This window comes from Ailuropoda melanoleuca, chromosome 6 (assembly GCF_002007445.2).
Source record: "Ailuropoda melanoleuca isolate Jingjing chromosome 6, ASM200744v2, whole genome shotgun sequence".
In the NCBI taxonomy this organism is placed as follows: domain Eukaryota; kingdom Metazoa; phylum Chordata; class Mammalia; order Carnivora; family Ursidae; genus Ailuropoda; species Ailuropoda melanoleuca.
The window spans coordinates 28,667,906-28,688,588 of NC_048223.1; the positions used below are offsets into that span (position 1 = coordinate 28,667,906).

At 42.0% G+C, this 20,683-nt stretch overlaps 1 long non-coding RNA gene across 1 annotated transcript; it reads left to right on the forward strand.

The window, feature by feature from the left end:
* The first annotated feature begins 670 nt into the window (after positions 1-670).
* On the forward strand, positions 671-20,081 carry LOC117802576. The gene is made up of 3 exons (XR_004625938.1): positions 671-784; positions 16,082-16,246; positions 19,992-20,081. It is a non-coding gene; the product is annotated as an uncharacterized LOC117802576 (long non-coding RNA).
* The last annotated feature ends 602 nt before the right edge of the window (positions 20,082-20,683 follow it).

Below are 20,683 nucleotides of genomic sequence, written 5' to 3' on the forward strand. Positions count from 1 at the left end.
AGGCATTATGCCACTTAACAAATAAAAAACTGAGGTACAGAAAGATCAGGCAATTTCCCCCCACAATGAGCACTGGTCAAAAATGATGGAATCTAGATTGAAACCCAGGCAGTCTGGTCCAGAGTCCATGGCCTTAGCCACTGTGCTTGACTGCTATCTGCAATCCAGCCATCACAAGTGCAGCTGACATTAGAGATTACGGGCAGAATTGGAGGTGGGGTGTCTGTGGCACATTGGCTACCCCCCCCATCCAAATGGGCAAACATGATTCAGCCCTAGCCCACTGCCACCTGGTGAAAATTAGAGACTCCCTTTGTCAGTTCTACTGATTTTTATTCAAGAAAAGTCAAAACTTAGACATTTAGGCAATTTTCTAGATTTTAAAATATTGAAAACCATTTAAATATCTTAAAATCCAGAAAAATGTTGCCTAGGGCCAAGAAAGCATGTCTGTGGGCTGAATGTGGACTATAGAATGTCTAATTGGACACCTGGTATAGACCATCTCTTCTGGACCCAAATGTACTTTTTAGATGGCTCATTACAAGCAAAAAGCGGTAAGAGAGATAAGGTGGAGAAATTTCGTTGTTTACGTACCTTCTTCCTTTTTTTTTCTTTCTTCTTTTCCCCCTCCCTTGTGTCCGTCTTCCTCCTTCTTCAGTAGGATTATAAAGAAACTGTTAGCACTGAAGAACTCTAGTTGGATTAAATGAGCTTCCAGAATGGAGAGAAAAACTTTAGCAGAGTATGAAATAAGTCAAGGGATCTTAACAACTAACTCCAGGTATGTGATTTATCTTGGGAGACATAACGCTTTTTTCTAGTATTACAGCATTTTTTTCAGGGCCAGGTACCCTCATTTAACACAAATTTATGAAGGACTGAGTAGGGGCCAGGTTCTATGTTAGCTTTGAGGATGCCAGGATTAATGTTAGATTTATGTCTTTGAGTATTGTTAAACCTATTAATTCTTTAACATTGTTACTATCATTATTATGTGAACTTACAAAGGTTACTGGCAATACAAAGTGAACCAAACAATGGCAACCACAGAAAGAAGACAATTTAACATGAAAGAAAAAATTCTGTCTTTAAGATGCTATCTAGCAAGTGTGACTGTCTGAATTAAATGAAAGAATGATTACTTATGGATTTATTGTTACTTCCTGATTTTTGCCTACCTAGTTCTTTAAAGATCTGGTATTACTGTTGCTGAATGCAGTGCTTAAACTTGTGATTCCCAAGAGAAGGGATGGGTGTCACTTCAATCTCTTTAGCTGTGCTTGTAAAGACAGGAAGCAACACTGTTGCCAGTCTCTTATCTTTGTTGAAGAAGGACTGTGGTATACTTTGAATGAACTTCCTGTATTTAGGAGTTCATAGAATACACGTTAATACAAAGTGACCTGCAGCAGCTGGACAGGGAGAAGAGGATAGTAAGGGTCGCAGGTTGACGAAAATGGTGCAATTCTCCTCAGATTTCCCCTTTCAGAACATGAGGAAAATGGTCAATTACTTTTCTCTAGAAAATTCTCAGATGTTGTGTGACAGAGTGTGACAGCTTGGGGAGTGAAGCCATTTCTTCATTAAGAATAGCTATTGGACTCTACTCTCTCTGAAAAGATTTGATGGCACAGGGCATAGAGGGCCACAGAGTGAAGATTTGGTTTTTATTCTTAGGTTCACACTATACGATGGGCAAAATGCAGCAATTAGAGGATTGAAACTTAAGCTGATATTTACTTTTGAAGCTACGGGGCAGGACAATTCAAGAATTTGAAGAAATTTTATTAAGATTTTTTTTTCAAAAAAAACCACAACCCTCAAATTTCCTCTTAGCCCCCAAAATGTTGAAATTGCAAGATTGTATTTTTTGACCATTGCCAAAAAAATTATAAGTCAGCAATATAAATTTCGAGGTTTAAAACACTGACCACTTTGGAATTTATAGAAGCTAAGCAGTCACTCTTTTCTGACAATATTGGGACTAAATGAGGAATTAAGAATAGACTTAATGTATATTTAAAAGAGTAATGAAAATATATGAATAGCACAAGCCCACACTAATCGGATGCAGCCTAAAGTATAACTGCTCCAGGTTCTGGACGTTTCCATATGCATTTGAGCATTAGCTTGACAAATATCTGTAAAGCTGAGTTTATAAAAATAAAATGAAAAAGAGGAAGTTAATGAACTAAACATTTAAATTGCTCTCAAGAAAAAGAAAAAACCATGTATTCGTGCATGTCTTCACTTACCTTTGTTAATTTCGTCCTTTTGTTGCTTTTGCTATGAAAAAAAGCCCTCTGGGATTCTCATTGGGATTACATCAAGTCTAATTCATATTTTCACAGTCTTCCCTAGAAGCCCCCAGCTTCTCCTCTAGTCTCAGGCCTGAATTAGGTATGCTATCCTGCTCATTACTGAACCAGCCTCTGTGCCTAGAGAGATGGGGCCACTCCCCGACCTGGAGGTGGCCCACCACAGCCTCACAAACGTAGGGCTGGAAGGAACAGGAAAGGGTAAAATGAATACTTGGGTGATAGCTAACGCTAAGTCACTGCATAGGACATTAATCTAAGGATGGAGGTGCTGGGGAAGAGCGCCAAGGGACTCCTAATTGTCTGTTCATCCGTCCACTCCGCTATCCACCCAGCCATCCATCCATCCGCTCAAGAAATAGTCATTGGACACTTACGGTATAACATTCACTATTCTAAGTGCTGGGTTTATGGGAATGAAGAAGACACACAAGATCTTTCCTTTCAAGGAATTTGTAAAAGAAGATACAGAAGACAGAAAAGCTGGTAGGAGAGCTGCTCTGGACAGTTTGCTCAGGGAAGCCCACCGTCAGGAGTTCCTGTCAGGGAGTGGGCTACAGCCTGTGTCAGGAAGGGCATTCTCAGCATCGGGACAGCACAAAGAGCACCCATGATGTGAGAACCAGTCTACGGTATTCTTGAACCTGAAAAGAGACCGTCCTGGAGACGGTGGCTAGACACTGACATTAGAGGAGATGAGAATCATCCAGGAGCTTGTGGTCCCCAAATAAGCATTTTTACGTTTTAGTCTAAATGCTATAAGAAGCATTATGAGCAGCAGAAGATTATAAGCAGGATTTATATTTTGAAGGTACCCCTTGGGCTGTCATACAGAACAGGTTTTCAGAATTTGTGAACCGGGCCAAGCAAGTGATGCTGGTGGCTTGAGCTCCGGGTGTTGCAATAAACATGGAGACCCCTGGTTTCAAGAGATGCTTTGAATTAGACACTGCTGGGCTTTGGATTACGTGGATGACATCCATCTGGTTTGGGGAGGGATGGTGACCACTGCTGAAACTTGAACTGGATTCTGTGCAAAATTCTGATGAAATCTGAGGAAATTTAGGATATAAGAATATATATGGGACAGCCACCAGAAATGAGTATAGAGAACAATTCCTTATTCAATGATACTGGCAGCCCAGCTCAGCAATTGTGGGGGTCAGGAAACTTCATTTCATTTTATTTTTTTAAACATTTTTTTGTTTGTTTTTTGTTTTAAGTTTTATTTATTTGAGTAATCTGTATACCCAATGTGGGGCTCGAACTCATGACTCTTCTGTCTGAGCCAGCCAGGAACCTCAAGGAAACTTCATTTTTAAATCTGTACCTGAAATAACATGTCAAAATTAATTCCTGGTGACTTAAGAGTGAGAAATTTTAAAAATAAGAAATACTTCTGTGGGGTGACTGGGTGGCTCAGTGGGTTAAGCATCTGCCTTTGGCTCAGGTCAAGATCTCAGGGTCCTGGGATTGAGCCCTGCGTCGGGCTCCCTGCTCAGCAGGAAACCTGCTTCTGTCTCTCCCTCTGCCTGAAGCTCCCCCTGCTTGTACTGCCTCTCTGTCTCTCTCTCTCTCAAAAAAATAAAATCTTAAAAAAAAAGAAATAAAGAAATACCGGCAAATATCACATTTTTGGAGAATACTGAATTTTCTCATCTTAGAAAAGATGTTTTTATAATTACTAAGGAAAAGAGACAAATTTGACTATAAGAAATAGAAAACTTGTATAATTCAAAAAGCATCAAACCAAAATGAAATACAACAATGGAATAAGGAATACTCATCGCAAATATCATATGTCAAATAAGGGAATAATATAATAAGTGATAATGAACAAAACTGTTCATAAAAGAAGACTGCATTTGCAAAACAAAGATGTAAATTACTAGGAATTCAAACAATTCAAAACAACGAAAGCCAACCAATGAGTCCCTTTTTTGCCTAAGGAATATTTTTAAAACAATAAAATCTAATACTGCTGAAAGTATCAGCTGTGCTGGTGTAAATGGATTCCATCCTTTGGGAACCAGTTACCCATAGGAATCAAGGACCACAAAAATGTTAGTATCTTTTACCTCACAATCTGAGGTTTGCCTCAGTAACCCTTCTGGCCTGTTCTCGTCCACACCTCTCCAGCCAATTCTAATGGAAATATCTGCAGATTTGAAATTCTGTGCATTTCTGACCTCATCTTTTCAAAGTGGAGATCTACGGGGGTGCCTCAGTGGCACAGTCGGGTAAGCATTCAACTCTTGGTTTAGGCTCTGGTTGTGAACTTGGGGTGGTGAGATCAAGCCCCACGTGGGGTTCTGAGCTCANCTCCCGCCCCCCCCCACCGTGTGCACGTGCAAGCTCTCTCCCTCTCTCTCAAATAAATAAATCTTAAAAAAATAAATAAAAGGGAATATCTATGTAAAATATATGTAAAATCAGGAGAGGAATACATAACTTTGCGAGAGGTTGTTATTTCAGTCTGATAGGTTAAAAAATGGTATATTGCCTTGATTCGCAATTTAAAAAAATAAGGACTGAAGTTGAGTTATTTTTTATGTTCATTACCATTTGCATTTCTTTTTAAAAAGCAACTATTTATTTATTTATTAAGATTTTATTTATTTATTTATTAAGATTTTATTTATTTATTTATTTGATGGAAAGACAGCCAGCGAGAGAGGGAACACAGGCAGGGGGAGTGGGAGAGGAAGAAGCAGGCTCCCAGCGGAGGAGCCTGATGTGGGGCTCGATCCCAGGACTCTGGGATCATGCCCTGAGCCGAAGGCAGACGCTTAAGGACTGAGCCACCCAGGCGCCCCATAAAAATCAACTATTCATTTAAATTGGATATTTAAAATGGATGAGGCGTTATTGTTAGTTACTACCAACTTAATTATTGAACATTAATCTTTTATCATACATATTTTAATACATCTATTTTGCTTAAAATGAACCTTCTTAACTGCTACTACAGATAGTTTCTTTTTTTTTTTAAATATTTTATTTATTTATTTGACAAAGAGAGCCAGAGAGACAGGGAACACAGCAAGGGGAGTGAGAGAGGAAGAAGCAGGCTCCCAGCAGAGGAGCCTGATGTGGGGCTTGATCCCATAACACCAGGATCACGCCCTGAGCCGAAAACAGACTTAACAACTGAGCCACCCAGGCGCCCCTACGACAGATAGTTTCTTAAATTAATACCTGGGACAAGTTAATTACTTGCAGGAGACAACTTCAGCATTCAGGAGTTGCTACATTCTTATTGGTTGAATTTGCATATGATTTGACTGGTCCCCACATCTGCCAGTGACACACACAAGGGCAGACTGGAGGGTTGTGGTTTTTTTCTTTCCATAGCACGTAATAAGCTTTATTTGTTCTCACTGTATAGCTGATGATCTCCAGTTGAGTGGGTTTTGCAGATGAGCTGTTCTAATATTTCACACAGGTATGGCTGAAAACACACATACTTATATCATAGAATTCTCCAAGTTCTCACGGGTGTGAATAAAGTGGGAATTGATGGTTTTCCAGTGTTTCGTGTTTGACATTCCCCAGTTGGCCTGAGAGGTTGTGGGCTTGAGGTCTTATAGCACTTGGTTTATCTATTAATCAAGATGCCTTTGACCAAGATGACAACCCAAGGTCCAGCTGCAAGACCCAAGCCTTACTTGCTTCCCTGTCAAAGAACAAGCTAAAAAAGGAAAGAACAGCAAGTAAAGGTCAGGGTGGGAATGAGGCAAGACCATCTGGGTCTGTTCCTATGACCACTTGAGTTGCCTTGTCTTTTTCTTCCTGGATGTTCACCAAATATCTGGAGCGTGAATCGGTTTAGCTCTGTGTAAAGCACAGACACTGTGCCACTTGGTTTCACAGGAATATACATGATACATCTTTTCAAGGTTTGCACATGGCACTAGGAATCGTATTTTGAGAGGAGTTCTCTCAGGAGAGTGGTACAGGATGTGTGCAGGAGAGAGGGGTCGTGGCAAAAGGCAGTCAGGAAACCTGAGTATGAAACCAGAGTGCAATGAAAAGAGGAACTATCCATGCACCATCGTTCACTGGCTGGGTGACTTGGCAAGTTTTTAAATTTCTCTGTGCTTCAGTTTCCTAGAGATAGTAATTCCTGCTTCACAGGTTTGTTGTGAAGACTCAATGAGTTCATTCATGAAACGAGTTTTTGAAAGCATCTGGTGCTTGTAAGTGTTCAGTAAGTATTACCATCATGGGGACTGTCATCTTTAAGAGGGTCACCCAGGTCTGTCTATGACAAGTCTCTTTCCCATCAGCTGAAGTCTTTGAAGATGGATGTTAGAGATTTTTGGGCTACAGGGAGAATGAGAATGAGTAGTTGATTTTTATGGGGCACCTGGGTGGCTCCGTCCTTAAGCGTCTGCCTTCGGCTCAGTGAGAAGAGAAGAGAAAAGAGAAGGGAAAGACATTTTAAATCCTGTTCAAAAGTAGGGCCACTCAGAGGGGCAATGAGGCCACTGAGAGAGACTGTGTGGAGTGGACTTCTGGAAAATTCCGAATAGCAAGGGGGAAGGTGGCCAAAGAGAGAAAACACTTCACCTGTGTCACAGAAAGTGCATGTTCCCCCTGGTGGTCTTTGAATAAACCACAAAAGTTCCCAAGAAGGAGAAACAGTTTTCATCAACTGGCTGGCTCACATGTCATCATAAGACAATGGCAGGACCAGTCCAGTGAAATTTTGCTGCTCTTTTTCACCATCTTCTCTCCCAACTGCTTTGACTCCCAGAATGAGTCAGCAATCCTGACTGGGGAGGGGAGGATGAGGAAGAAGGGGTGGGGATGAAGGGGATGAAGGGCACGAATGAAAGAGCACGTTCATGCCACTTTCCCCAGCTTCCTGTCTTCAGAAGCCTTCAGAGTTAGGAAAGGAGAATGTTTTTCCTTAAAATCGTGTTCAAATTTTATTATTATGTGAGATTATGGACATTTAGTTACTAAGACAAGTTTTCTAACTTAAAATGACTGTAAGCCATGTTTCTTTCTTTCTTCCTTCATTCCCTTCTTCTTTCCTTCCTTCCCTTCTTCCTTCCTTCCTTCCTACCTTCCTTCCTTCCTTCTTTTCAGAGTTAGAAAAATCACAGGACTGCCTCAGTGTCTGAGTTTTCATTCTGGGGCAGAGGGCAAGTTTCCACATTGAATGCATTTTAGCAGGAGAGTAGGAGGCCTAAAAATAAAGATGAGGTCTGATTACATGTCGTAACTTCTCTTTGTTTAATATACTGGTTATTTTTTGAAAGATTTATTTATTTATTTGAGAGAGAGGGGGCATACTCCAGAGTGGGGGAAGGGACAGAGGGAGAGAATCTCGAGCAGGCTCCCTGCCAAGCAGGGAGCCCAATTCGGGGCTCGATCCCAGGACCCTGAGATCACAACCTGAGCTGAAATCCAGCATAGCATGCTTAGCCAACCGAACCACCCAGGCACCCCGAGGATGAAATTTTTTAATGTCACTAACAAAGAAGGATAATAAAGCACGTGAAGACAGCTTCTCTTAACAGGATTATGCTCATAAAGCCAATTGTCCACCTTTGTACCACGTTATTTTATTCTAGTGTCGCTGCTAGTTTTGAAGGATTTATATTTGACAGATGGTGCCTAATGCAGCTTTTTCCCCCTCGCCTATTGTGAAGAGGAAACCATTGCCAAGATTTCACAATATGAAAATTGCTCCTCTTTCCTAAAGGGCAAAAATGAATCACTTTCTTTCTGGATTCCGAACAAGTTAGGATGGCTCAGAAAGACATTGCCGTGGTTTCCTTGCCAGAGTGCTGACATTCAATGCTGTGTGTATTTCTGGGAGAAAATGTCTTGTCTCCCTAGAATAGCCAGCCAGGTCCTAATGTTAAAGTGTTAAAGTTGGAGTCAAGGCATTTTACACTGTAGAGATCTCTGTGCATGGAATTACAAAAATTTAAAGTATTTTTTTAAAATAAAGTGTTTTACTATGCGTCCCAATGATGACTTTTCTACTCCTAATATTAGCCTTGTTAAGGAGTTCTCAGTTCATCTGCTGGTAGTTGAAGAAAGTAATAACTTGTTTTGAAATGAGAGATTGAAACATCAACTCAGTTTATCCTTGTTTTACCTAAATTCTCATTTTTTAAGACCTGTACAAAGTACCACTTCCTTCAGAAGGCTTTCCTAAAATTTTCACTTTTAGCAACGCATTACTCTTTTGGTATCGACTTTTCTTTTCTCTCTATTTTGTTCTCTTTGTCTGATTTATGGAGCGTTGTCTTCTCAACATGTTTATACACTTCACAATTTTGACTTCGATATTTATGATTTATCTATGATTCAGAAATCCATGCAATTTATGGTATCTATTCCCAAAACCTAGTACCATACCATACCAGGAATCTGGCAGGATCTCAGTGAGTCTGATTATGAGAGTGACCACTTTCAAGGGAATTAGTCTTAATGAAGAAACAGTTATTAATTAAATAATTAGACTAAGGAAATAGTTCATAAGATAGTCACACGCTGCGCTTTTTGCCCTCCACTTCTGTTAAAGGGTCCCTCTCCCAGCCTCAATCTTGCCCCTTTTGATTCATTTGCCATGTGATGTCAGAGAGCTTTTCTAAGCTGCACACCTGATTACGTCATGCCTCTGATCAATGGCTTCCCATGATCTTCAGGATAAGAGTCACAGTGTGTGGCTGCCCCTGCCCGCCAGGCTTTCTGTGATCTTAGCAGTGACAGGATAGGGATTTACCTGGCCTCATTGGCTTTCCCCCTCCATGAGAGGCTGAATTGTGTCCCCCACCCCCACTGACATGTTTAAGTCCTAACCCAGTGCCTTCAGAAGGTGGCTTTATTTGGAAATAGGTTCACTGCAGGTGTAATTAAGTGAAGGTGAAATCATACGGAGGACGATGGGCCCCTAATCCAGTATGACTGGTGTCCTTGGAAAAAGGGAAAATTTGGACACAGACACGCACACAGAAAGAGCATCCTGTGAGGACTGTAGTGATGCTGTCACAAGCTCAGAAACCACTAGAAGCCAGGAGGCAGTGGCTTCAGAGGGAGCACAGCCCTGTCGACCTCTTGATTTCGGACTGCAGCTTCCAGAACTATAAGACAATATAGTTCTGTTGTTCCAAGCCACCCGGTTTGGGGCTCTTTGTTATGGCAGCCCTAGGAGACAAGGACAGCTTCTGTATGCTTGGTGAACTCCTACCCACTGTTCCGTATTTGGTTCAACTGTCTCCTTTTTTGGAAGCTTCTGCTGACATCCCCCCCTCTCCCACTGCTGAATTAGGAATCCCTTCTGTCTCTTTCTTCACATCTTTTACATTTGACCATTGATTTCCTTCCTCGTGTCTCACCATGATCCGTGTCTTGTTCATCTCTTTATTACAGCTCTTCCTTCCGCGTCTCAATACTTGTTATTGAACAGATGGATTTTTACCTTTTTGATGACTTTAGTGGCATCTCTATGGAGAAATAGTTGTCTCAGGGGACTGTGGTGATATTCATTTTCCAGAGAGAAATCTAGAGCTGGACTGAAAATAAATGATCAAGGTTACCTAGCATCTCTAGAGCCAGGAACCGTCTTCCATACTTGGGATTTAATACCAAAACATTTTGGAGACTTCCAAGCCTCCCTTTTCAGATGGAGAAGCTGAGATCCGTTTTGTTAGCTAGAAATGGCTCCTCATTGCATGGGAAAAGAATCCAGAAAAGAATAAAGTTCATTCCTTTGGATGCATAGGAAACTATGAATAAAGTTAGGGAATTCTGAGAAATTGAAATGCAGATTCAGAATTTAGACTCATTTTCTAATGTAAACTCTTTTGACCGCATCCCAAGAAACCCACGGAAGAGTATCAAAGTGTGTTTAGAATGCATGTGAGTATGCTTTTTTCCCCCAGCTCCCATTAGTCCGAATTTAGTCAACAAATCTTTGTATACAGCAAAAGAAAGTTCATTTCAAAATAGGAACTAGAATTTAAGAATCCTAAGGTGGTCCAATTCCAGGCTGTATTGACAATAATATCAATACAATCTGAGTTACAATTCTAATGCCACCTCCTAATACAAATAAGTAAAGATTCCCTGGTTAGCCGTGGGTACCTAAGCATTTTCTGCTGTTGGTCTGTTGGCCTCAGGAAATTCACTGCGGACCTTGTTGACAAACAAAATGGAAAAGAGTGGAAGGATCACATTTGTGTCATAAGCAAATCCTTTAGAAATCATCAAGAGACTGCAGAGATGGCCACAAAGAGATTTTGTCAAGGGTTTTCTCCAACTAAAATCAATGCATCCACTTTATCTGTTTTGAGCGTACTGGGGAGGCAACTGGAGATGTCACTAAGAGTTAGAGCGGCTCAGAAACCTTTAAGGTGTCAATTGACCATATTTTTAGGTGCAGAAATGTTACATGGACACACCACAGATTCACCAGTGATTTACTTTTAAAATCTGCAACAAATGGACCCAGGAATCTACAAGGGAATAAAAATATCATGAGAGCAAAGCTGAGTTGAAGCAGGGTAACTCAAAATCAATATTTTGCTTTTAAACTCTTAAGGGGAGACCCAGGAGGGCTGCACTCATTTTGTCCTCCTTACTTATTATCCTCAGAGGATGGGGTAAAAAGTGACAAGGCAGCTCCTTACTTCAGTCAGGACATTCTCTGCTAACAAGCCACTTGTTAGAACCCTTAGCTTCAATTTCCTGGTGAATGGCTTTTTAATAGCTAGGCTATCAGATGTTGGTTTAAAAAAAAAATCAAACTTACTTTCCATATTATATAAGTGAGGTTGCATTTGGGGAAGCAGGCAAAGAGTGGTCAATGTCAAACTTGATGGAGGAAAGGGGATCCTCTTGTTAGCTGTTGCTGTGCAGTAAGGAGTTGGAACACCACACATTGCATTTGGGCTGGGTTTTCTGCTATGAGTTAGAATTCCTTGCTATTAAACTATTTTCTGTGCTCGTGCATGGACAAGCAAAACTGCATTTCCGTTATCCTGCAGGTGCCGTCAATAAGTGCGAACAGGAAGTTGAGGAGTAGGTGGGACTTTTCTCTAAGGACCAGTCTGGGAATCGTTTTTATTCTGAGTGGATGACATTATTTAAGTTTTCTCCTTAAAACGCTTACTTCTTAAAACAAAACCGGGCCTCTGATGATTTCAAGGGTTGAAACTATTTAGAAATCAAAGACACAGGGCTTGCTTCAGTGTGAATGTCCCCTCAACACCTAACTCCTTGGCTCCTCGTACTTGCTGCATGAGCGCCGCTGGCTTGAGCATTTCCTTCATGGAAAAGACAGGAAGAGATGACCTCAGTGGCTTACATTTTAATGTTGTCAAGAAAGAGTGGGAGAAATATTAGGCAAAATGAGTGAGGGAGAGTTTAAGCTCAATTCACTGACATAGAAATAGAATTCTTAGCAGAGGACACCTGGGTGGCTCAGTGGGTTAAGCGTCTGCCTTTGGCTTGGGTCATGATCCAGGGTCCTGGGATCGAGTCCCCCATCAGGCTCCCTGCTTAATGGGGAGCCTGCTTCTCCCTCTGCCTCTGCCCTTACCTCCTGCTTGTGCTCTCTCTCTTGCTCCTGCTCTCTCTCTCAAATAAATAAATAAAATCTTAAAAAAATATATGTCTTGGTATTGTATTTAGGGTCCACACAGGAAAACAGAAACTGCAATGGTTATGTTAGCAGAGAGAACTTCTTTTTCTTTTCTTTTCTTTTCTTTTCTTTTCTTTTCTTTTCTTTTCTTTTCTTTTCTTTTCTTTTCCTTTCTTTCTTTCTTTCTTTCTTTCTTTCTTTCTTTCTTTCTTTCTTTCTTTCTCTCTTCTCTTCTTTTCTTTTCTTTTTTGTTTTCTTTTTTTACATAAGCTCTACACCCAACGTGGGGCTTGAATTCCTGACCCTAAGATCACGAGTCACACGTTCCTCCGACTAAGCCAGCCAGACGCCCCGAGAGAATTTAATACGAGGAATTAGCTTCAGAGATTGGTAATATTGAAAAACTAGGCAGTAGTGGCTGAGGTAGCCCAGAGACAGTAACTCCAGGAGACAATGATGACCAGAAAATTAATGGACCACAAAGGGTTAAACCAAGATGGATTTTTATTTTTTTAGAAAAGAGTATTAAATTATATTGCTCTCACCAAGTGCAAAAGCCTTTTTCTCCTTTGCTTTTCTTTGCTTTCGCAAATTTTTAAATGAACTTAAATCTATTATTAGCACATTATTGGGAATATGGCTGTAAATGTATCTACTGGGTTGGATGTGAGAGGAAAACAATTTGGAGACCCCAGATCTAAAGAGAAACAAACAAGTAAACAAGCATCTTACACTGTGAACTGCACGAAGTCTTTCATTCCCCGCTGTATCTGCAGCCGCTTGCAGAGTGTCTGACGTAAGGCACAGGGTAGATGCTCCGGTCCCTCCGTGTTGTAAGTGCTAAGGGCATGAAAGCTGCAAGGTATTATGGAAGAAGTCAGTAAGAGGGACACCCACAGCTGCTCCGTGTGGTTAGGGAAGAATCCCAGAGGGAGTAGGAAGAGGAGGCAGTAACAGGGTGACCACAGCATAGCAGAAGGTCAAGCCACCTGGAGTTCTCCTGACAAGTGCACTAAAAGGACACCAGGCTGTTGAGATGGGGCAGGAAAGGGGGGACAAAAGGATGAGGTGGGTTATGGTCAGTGCTACAGTCAGGATTTCGATCACTGTCTGAGTTAACCCACAATTTGATTTTTACTGGGGAATAATTTATTCCACTGAGAAGCTAAGTAATATTTACTACACCATACTCCTAAGATGTGCATATAAATAGAAGTATTTCAAGGTAAGGAAGGGTTGAGTGGAATATGATAGGAATAGAACAATCAAGTGGGAATTTGGAAAAGGGCAAACTTCTTACCAGCTCTGGGATCAGATTGTATGCGTAATGCATAATCGAGAGGGAGAGAGAGAGAGAGAGAGAGGGATACACAGATAGATTCTGTAGGAATTTAAAGCAACTAAGTTATTTGTCTATTTTAAATTATATAAGTGAATTCATTTTTGTAAAAATGTGAACAGTACAGATAAAACTAAGTTTCTTTGCCTCATATTGAAATCCCACATCAAAATCCCCTATCTTGATGTAAACACTTTTGGAGTTATGACTTTGATTTCTTTCTCCAGTTTTTTTTTTCTGTGCATTTATATACATATTTTTGGACCTGTAGAAAAGTTCAATTATAGTGGGTTTTTTTTTCTTTTTTAAAAGTAAGTTGCATCATAATTGCTGTACTTTTCTCCTACTTACCTTTTTTACCATTAACATTAATTCTTAAATAGTGTTTTATGCCAGTGATCTAGATCTAATTGAATCTTTTTAGTTGTGAAATATTTTCCAATATGGAAACAGTTCCAATATTTCCAAATAGTTTTCAAATATAGGCATGCCATCCTTTACTCTGTTCTCATACGGATAGAAATTTAAGTTGTTTCCAGTTTTTAGCTATTACCAACAATGTCATAATAAACTTCGGCCCTCGTGGAATTTACTCTTGTTGGGAAAGAGACAATAAACAAGATGAAATGTAAAATACATAGGATATTAGAAAATAATATAAATTGTCAGGAAAAACATTAAGAAGGCTACAAAGTGTCAGATGGGGAGGTAGTTGTATTTTTTACTGTGAAAATGATTTCTTTATGGCCTGAGGGAAGTGGGGAGAGACACAAGGACGTGTAAGTGACATGCTACATGTCTTTGCTCCGCAATTGGGAATCCTCAGAATTTTTGAAATCTTATCAGCAACACTAGAATTATTTATAACGTATAAGAGCCAGCTTAAATATTTTTAATACTACTGTACTATAATAAATATGGCCTCCGTGTTTGCCAAATTGCATTTTCTATGACTTTGTAAGTTTTCCATTTTCTGCCTTGGTTAACCTCCCTTTATTAGTTAGTTAATTAATTAATTAATTAATTAAATTTAATACACTTTCTCAATTTTGCTAAGTATAATGAGCCTTTGGAATCCCGGTTGAGACTCTTTATCAACTGCTTTTATTTCATAGCTTTTTATGGCCATCTGAGATTGACCAGACTAATTGAATTATTATTATTATTTCTACTTATAGTTTATATATTCTATCCATTCCTCTGGGAAAGTGAGTTTTTATGTATGGGGTCACAGACTCCATCGAGACTCTCATGAACGCTATGGATTATCATCCTGAAAAATATGTATATTGTTGTCCTCCTCTTCCCACAAGATTTTGCATCTGATAATGGTGGGTTCAGAGATATCCAGAAATCCAAGCATAGATCAGGGTCCAGGGACCCTATGATAAAAACAAACAAACAAACAAACAACACACACACACAAAAATGGAAAACAAAAGAACAAAACAAAACAAAACGAAACAAGAAAGCAATCTTTCTGAAACTCTAAAATCTGTCCCCAGTATAAAAATGACCTTTGGAGAACCTGGAAGCTCCCATCATGGAGCCTCTGAAGGACTGCCTTGTTTTACCTGTGCTTCAGCATAAAGCTGGAGCCCAGAATGAGGAGGGGGATTTAAAAAAAACCACGCCACCTGTAGAGCTCATGATTGTGTTTACTGTAAGGTCATTCAGTTCACTGTGTTTCTTTGTCGAGGTCCACAGGAGAAACTCTTTTGTCTAGATGTAGATTCAGGAAAAATTGTATACTTCTCTGGACCAATGGATCCGTTTTAATTTACAGTGTCCCCTGGAAATCCTATCATCTTGGTGGCTGTAGAAAGCTGAGGTCCTGTGTGGAGGCTTCCTTTAGCGTGTGAGTGGGTGACGATAGAAGGCCTTCTTTTCCAAGCGCTGTTTGATCAATAGGGGGATAAACGTCTTAGGAGAATATTCTCGGGTATTCCCCATAGCAGAACTATGAAGTAAGTACTCTTCTGGACCTCCGTTTTCTTGAGGAGGAAACTGACACTTGTTAAGCGGGCTTGTTCAAGGTCACAGAAGAAGGTCACAGACCTAGTTGTCTGACAGCAAAGTGCTCTTAACCACTCTGTAACACTCACTCCCTTGCACAGCTGGTATTTTGGCCCCTAACCTCTCCCCTTTCTCTGTCTTGCTGTTCTACTTTCATTCCCAGTTTCATTTCTTTCATGTGTTTTAAATTTATTTTGTCTTCATGTATTTTATGCCTCCTTCCAATTTGCCTTAAGTTGTTTTCGGAAACGGGAGAGTATAAATAAATAAATACAGGTATTTCCAGGTAGTAATCGAGCCCCGAGTAGACTTGGATAAACATTTAGAGCCCCCCTTTCCTCTGTCTCCTAATTTGTTTTCCCCTGCCTCAGGGTGTTAGTCATACAAAAATCTTATCTGATTAAGACATCGAATATTTTATTTTGTTAGAAAAATTCCATGTGCCAGTTTTTTCTTTCTTTTTCCAAATGTCGTTTTGGCCATTATTTCTTCCCCTTTGAGATGGTGTATTACGATTTCCTCCTTTCAAGTTATCAGTTATCATTAACGCCCTCACCGCCCTCGGCCGTCCTGGAGGAATTAGCAGAGGGTTTTTTTTCCTGAGATGCTGAACCCTTCTTTACGAAAAGGTGGTCTGTAGAAGGGCAATACATTGGGATCTGAAATGTGGGCTGTTGAGCATTCCTTGAGAGTCACTGATGTATTGGGTATATTTGTGTCAACTTGCTTAATTTCTCAGGGCCTCGGCTTTGGCGGCTAGGAAGCGATGGCAAGACATTCACTCTATTTTTCTCACAGGGAAGCCACAGTTAAAGATCAATGACACTTTTTGCATGAGGAGGAAGAGGTGCTGGGCACCCAGCGGAGCGGGGCTGGTGCTGTCTCTGGAAGATCAAAGAGCCGGGCTGTCTCCCGAAGCCTCCTCTTCCTTCTGTTATTGCAAGGACCTGGATGAGGCCACAGGTGGGCTGAAAAGGGACGTAGGTGGAGGCAGGGGAGGGCAACCCGGAAGCCCGTATGTATTTTCAAAGGAAAAGGACTTCGGGTGAATGAAGAGCATAGGAAGGTGATTCCCCTCCTGGCCATAATCAGAAAGAATCTGAATGTGCTTACACCCCTTAGAATGGTAAGGGTGCCTTCTGGATGCTTTTTTCTCCGTGTTTCCCAAGATTGCAGGACTGAATTTCTGCCCCTCTCCTTATTATCCGTTTCTTTTCTCCTGTGCGATGGCACACAGCCCTCTCTCCGCTCGGGGTGGCGCTCATCATTCTTCACTGGGGAGCCTTCGAGCTCCATGTAACACCCACTCGGCAGATGGAGAGCTTGCTTGCTGTCTGTCCTTTGCATCATAAACCCACTCAAAGGATGTCATTGAACTTCTGCCTCTCTTACTGTCTCTTAGAACATTTTCCTTTTTTCATTGTTTTTGACCCCTCCAGGCATTTTTCTCCCACTCAGGTACTTTTTTTTTTTTTTTTAACTTATTATTTGACACAGAGAGAGAGAGAGAGAGACAGGGAGAGAGGGAACACAAGCAGGGGCAGAGGAAGAGGGAGAAACAGGCTTTCCGCTGAGCAGGGAGCCCGATGCGGGGCTCGATCCCAGGACCCCGGGATCACGCCCTGAGCCAAAGGCAGACGCGTAAGGACTGAGCCACCCAGGCGCCCCTACTCAGGGACTTTTAGTCCGCCCCCCATGCTGTTCCTGCAGACGCCTTCTCTCGGCCTTGTTTTGAACAGAAAAGCCGGACTTCTTAGCAAAAGCTCACTTTGGGAGATGAGCCTGAAGTGTTGCTGGTGGAAAAGTCGGTTCTGTAATGGAGGCAAGTGCCCATGTCTTATTTCTTGTCCAGTCTGTGACACTGTGGAAATAACTACCCAGCCCTGGCTTTTCAGGTCGTCTTGCCTCTTCCTGCTCCAGTCAACCTAGGACACCTGGTTCGGCGGGGTGGTCCTCTCAGGCAACTGCTTCAGCCGGTAGCATGCCAGTGGTTTGAGCCACGTTGCTTCGGTTTCTTTTTAATGACTTCAGATCTCTCTCGCCTCTAGAGACCGTGACTTATGGAGCTTTTTGAATTAGCGTCTTCTCCCGGGTGGGCCACACTCCCTCCCCCACCCCCCTTAAACTGGCTTGCCAGGTTCTCTTCCCCACATGGCGGAGGGACTGTTCCAGCTTCTCTTCCACAGGGTGCATGAGCACCCGGACCCCAATCCCTCTTCCAGCTGCTCAGAGCTACAATAACTACTGTGTTTTCTTTCTCCTTAAATCCTGTACGGAAGGAGGATTTACTGAATGCACAATAAGGGAATAAACTGACAGACAGGCTGGCCAGGGAGATGGGGCAGGATTCTCTTTGGAGACGGGGTGGTACCAGGGTCATCAGAATGACTTCATTTGGTAGAACTCTTATTAAAAAAAAATGAGTAAACAAAAGATGTTTTCTCTCTCCAACACCACGAAGAGCTACTGGACCACAAGGGCTCTCAAATTCTCACTTCTTGGCTTCCAACAATTTGGGTCAAGAGAGTGAGCACTTTGTGCAATTAGGTGTATTTGGGTTTCTTGCAGTTACGTTTCATCAGTCCTGTAGCCCAGGGTGGGGTGAGTCCAGATCTACAGGACTGGACTCCCCACTGGCTGCAGTCTGGGGGGTGGGGAGGGAGTCATGGCGGCAACACAGAGCTGTGACCTTCAGGAACTTTGAAGCAGACTGGGCACGGAGCCTGTCCGTTGCCTGCTTGAGCAGGCAGGAGCTGAGCTGGAACCACCGCAAGATCAGAAGGGGGCTCTTTGGAGAAGAGTCTCTGTTTCATTGTTTGGCCCACGTTGGGTGGGTGGGAAAAGACCTCTTGCTTCTCTCATGGTGACATCAGCTCTGCTTCCACGTTGTCAAAGCTTCTCATTAGGCCTCCTTTCTTTTTCTGATCACCATCCTTTCTAGCTTCCCATTCTATGTTTATTTTTTAAAAAGATTATTTATTTATTTATTGACTTATTTATTTATTTTAGAGAGAGGAAGACAGAGCATGCGGGCGGGTGAGGGGCGGAGGGAGGGGAAAAGAGAGAATCTTTTTTTTTTTTTTTTTTTTTTTATTTGACAGAGATAGAGACAGCCAGCGAGAGAGGGAACACAAGCAGGGGGGGTGGGAGAGGAAGAAGCAGGCTCATAGCAGAGGAGCCCGATGTGGGGCTCGATCCCATAACGCCAGGATCATGCCCTGAGCTGAAGGCAGACACTTAACCGCTGTGCCACCCAGGTGCCCCAGGAAGAGAGAGAATCTTAAGCAGACTTCATGCTCAGCTCAGAGCTTAAAGCGGGGCTCGAACCCAGGACCCTGAGATCATGAGCAAAGCCAAAGGCAGATGCTTAACCAACTGAGCCACCCAGGCACCACTAAATCAAAGCTTTTTATTCAATTATTTGTCTGCTATTTGCAGAAAATATTCATCTTAGAAGCACATTCCACTTTTGCTCCTTTCCTTCCCTCCTCCAATTCCACCTTCCTTCCTCCCCTCATTCTTCTTACAAGCCCTCCCCCCAGTTTCTTTATTTCTTCTGTAATTATTTACCAGTTATCTACTTTTGGTTGTGCACAGTGCTAAGTGTGAATACGGAGAAGTATAGCAAATGGTCCTTGCCATTTGCAAGTCCCTGGGATGGTCAGATACATACAGCTCTGCAGAGTTAAGCAGCTTCACACGAGTTAAGGAATCAGCTCGGGTATTGTGGCAGAGATAGTGGAAGGTAGAGATAGCTTCGAAGGTAGTACATATAACGGTGTATATAATGAGAAGTGCTCCCATTTAGGGGCTATGAGTTCACAGGAGGCAAAGAAAATGTTATCTGAGGGCTTGAGTAGCTGGGGAAAGGTCTCTGAGAAAGGACATTTGGAAGTGAACCTACAAGGGAAACTTAGAATTGGATTAGCAAAGAAGGCTGGGCAGGAAATTTAAGAGGGTGATACCGCAAGGCAGCCTGGTGTTCTAGGGGTAAATTGTAGGATGGTTTGTCTAGACCAGAGAAAAACTAGAGAGAGGACGTGATTGATATGGCAGAGAATCAAGATTTGGTTCAGACTATGGACCTATTAATTACCAGTCTATGGATCTCGTCCAACAGGATTCTTACACTATGGCTCCTTGTTTGGGGTTCTCCAAAGTCAAATCTCAGTGTCTTGCTGTGTTTCCCTGGCATTCATTTCTACTTTCTACACATACAAGGGTTTACTGCAAACACCTGCTTTTGCCTTTGGGCTTTTATCTCCCTCTCACCCCCACCCCAGTCCTGGCCATGTGAACATGGTGGGCTGGAGCGCAGGACAGGCTGGAAATTTCAGAGAGTTAAGTCTCTCAACTGATATCTGACGAGAAGTTGGTGAGTACCTATTCCAGCTCCTTTACCCTCCAGTTGGAATAAAACCAGGGCTCGTTTTTGTCTCCCTGAGTTCCCTATCAGGAATGAAATCTAGTGTTCCACAGTGGACGTTGTAGTATTGGCAATGCACCATCTCTTGGCTGTCTTCCTTTGCCTGTCTCACTTTCCTACTGTCTTCCTGGGGTTTCCCAGTGCCAGTTCCCAGAGGAACTACTTGCACTTGAATCTGTGTCTCGGAGTCAGATTCTGGGGAGTCCAAATCAACATACCGAGTAACCTCCTTTTCTGCATATCGATTTCATTCATTGCAAACTCATTCTCTTCTATATGCAGGACACCTCACTACTGCAAGGCCTTTCGGTGGGTATAAAGATGGTATGACTTTTGGATCAAAAGGAAACGCTGACATATTCGTGTTTAATGGTAGGTAAATAACACCCCCGTAGAAGTTTGTTTCTAATTCATGCAACACTCCAATGAGGTTTTCTTCCAAGCAGTCAATCAGGGACCCAGTGTGGCAAAATCTCTGCCTTGGACAAAACCATGTAACTTCTAGGGTTTTTCTGGGGTGATCTCTACCCCAGTTAGTGGGAAGGAGGAAAACGCACGTGGGAGGGTGCTCATGGGAGGCTGTGTGTTTCCGTTCAAGCCTGGAATTGGCCCATACTCTACTTCTATTCCACGTTCTACTCCAACCAAATTCAGTCACAAGGTCAAATCCAAGTGTAAGGGTGGCTGAAAAATGTGGTCTAGCTGTGTGCTGAAAGAAGAGGACATGGATTTTGGTGTACAATAGTCTTTGTCAAAAAGAGCCTATTAAGTGAACTGATGGGTAAAACAAAAAAGAAATATTTCATCGGGGGGCAGGAAATGGTGTCTCTCTGGCCCATCATTGTATGCTCAGTGGCTTGCACTGTGCTTGACACATGCAAGGCAATAAATATTTGTGGAGTGAATTACGCATGTCTTACCAGTTCCTCCTGGGGGCGTGTGATGGGTCTCTACCCATCTCTTATTTCTGTGGT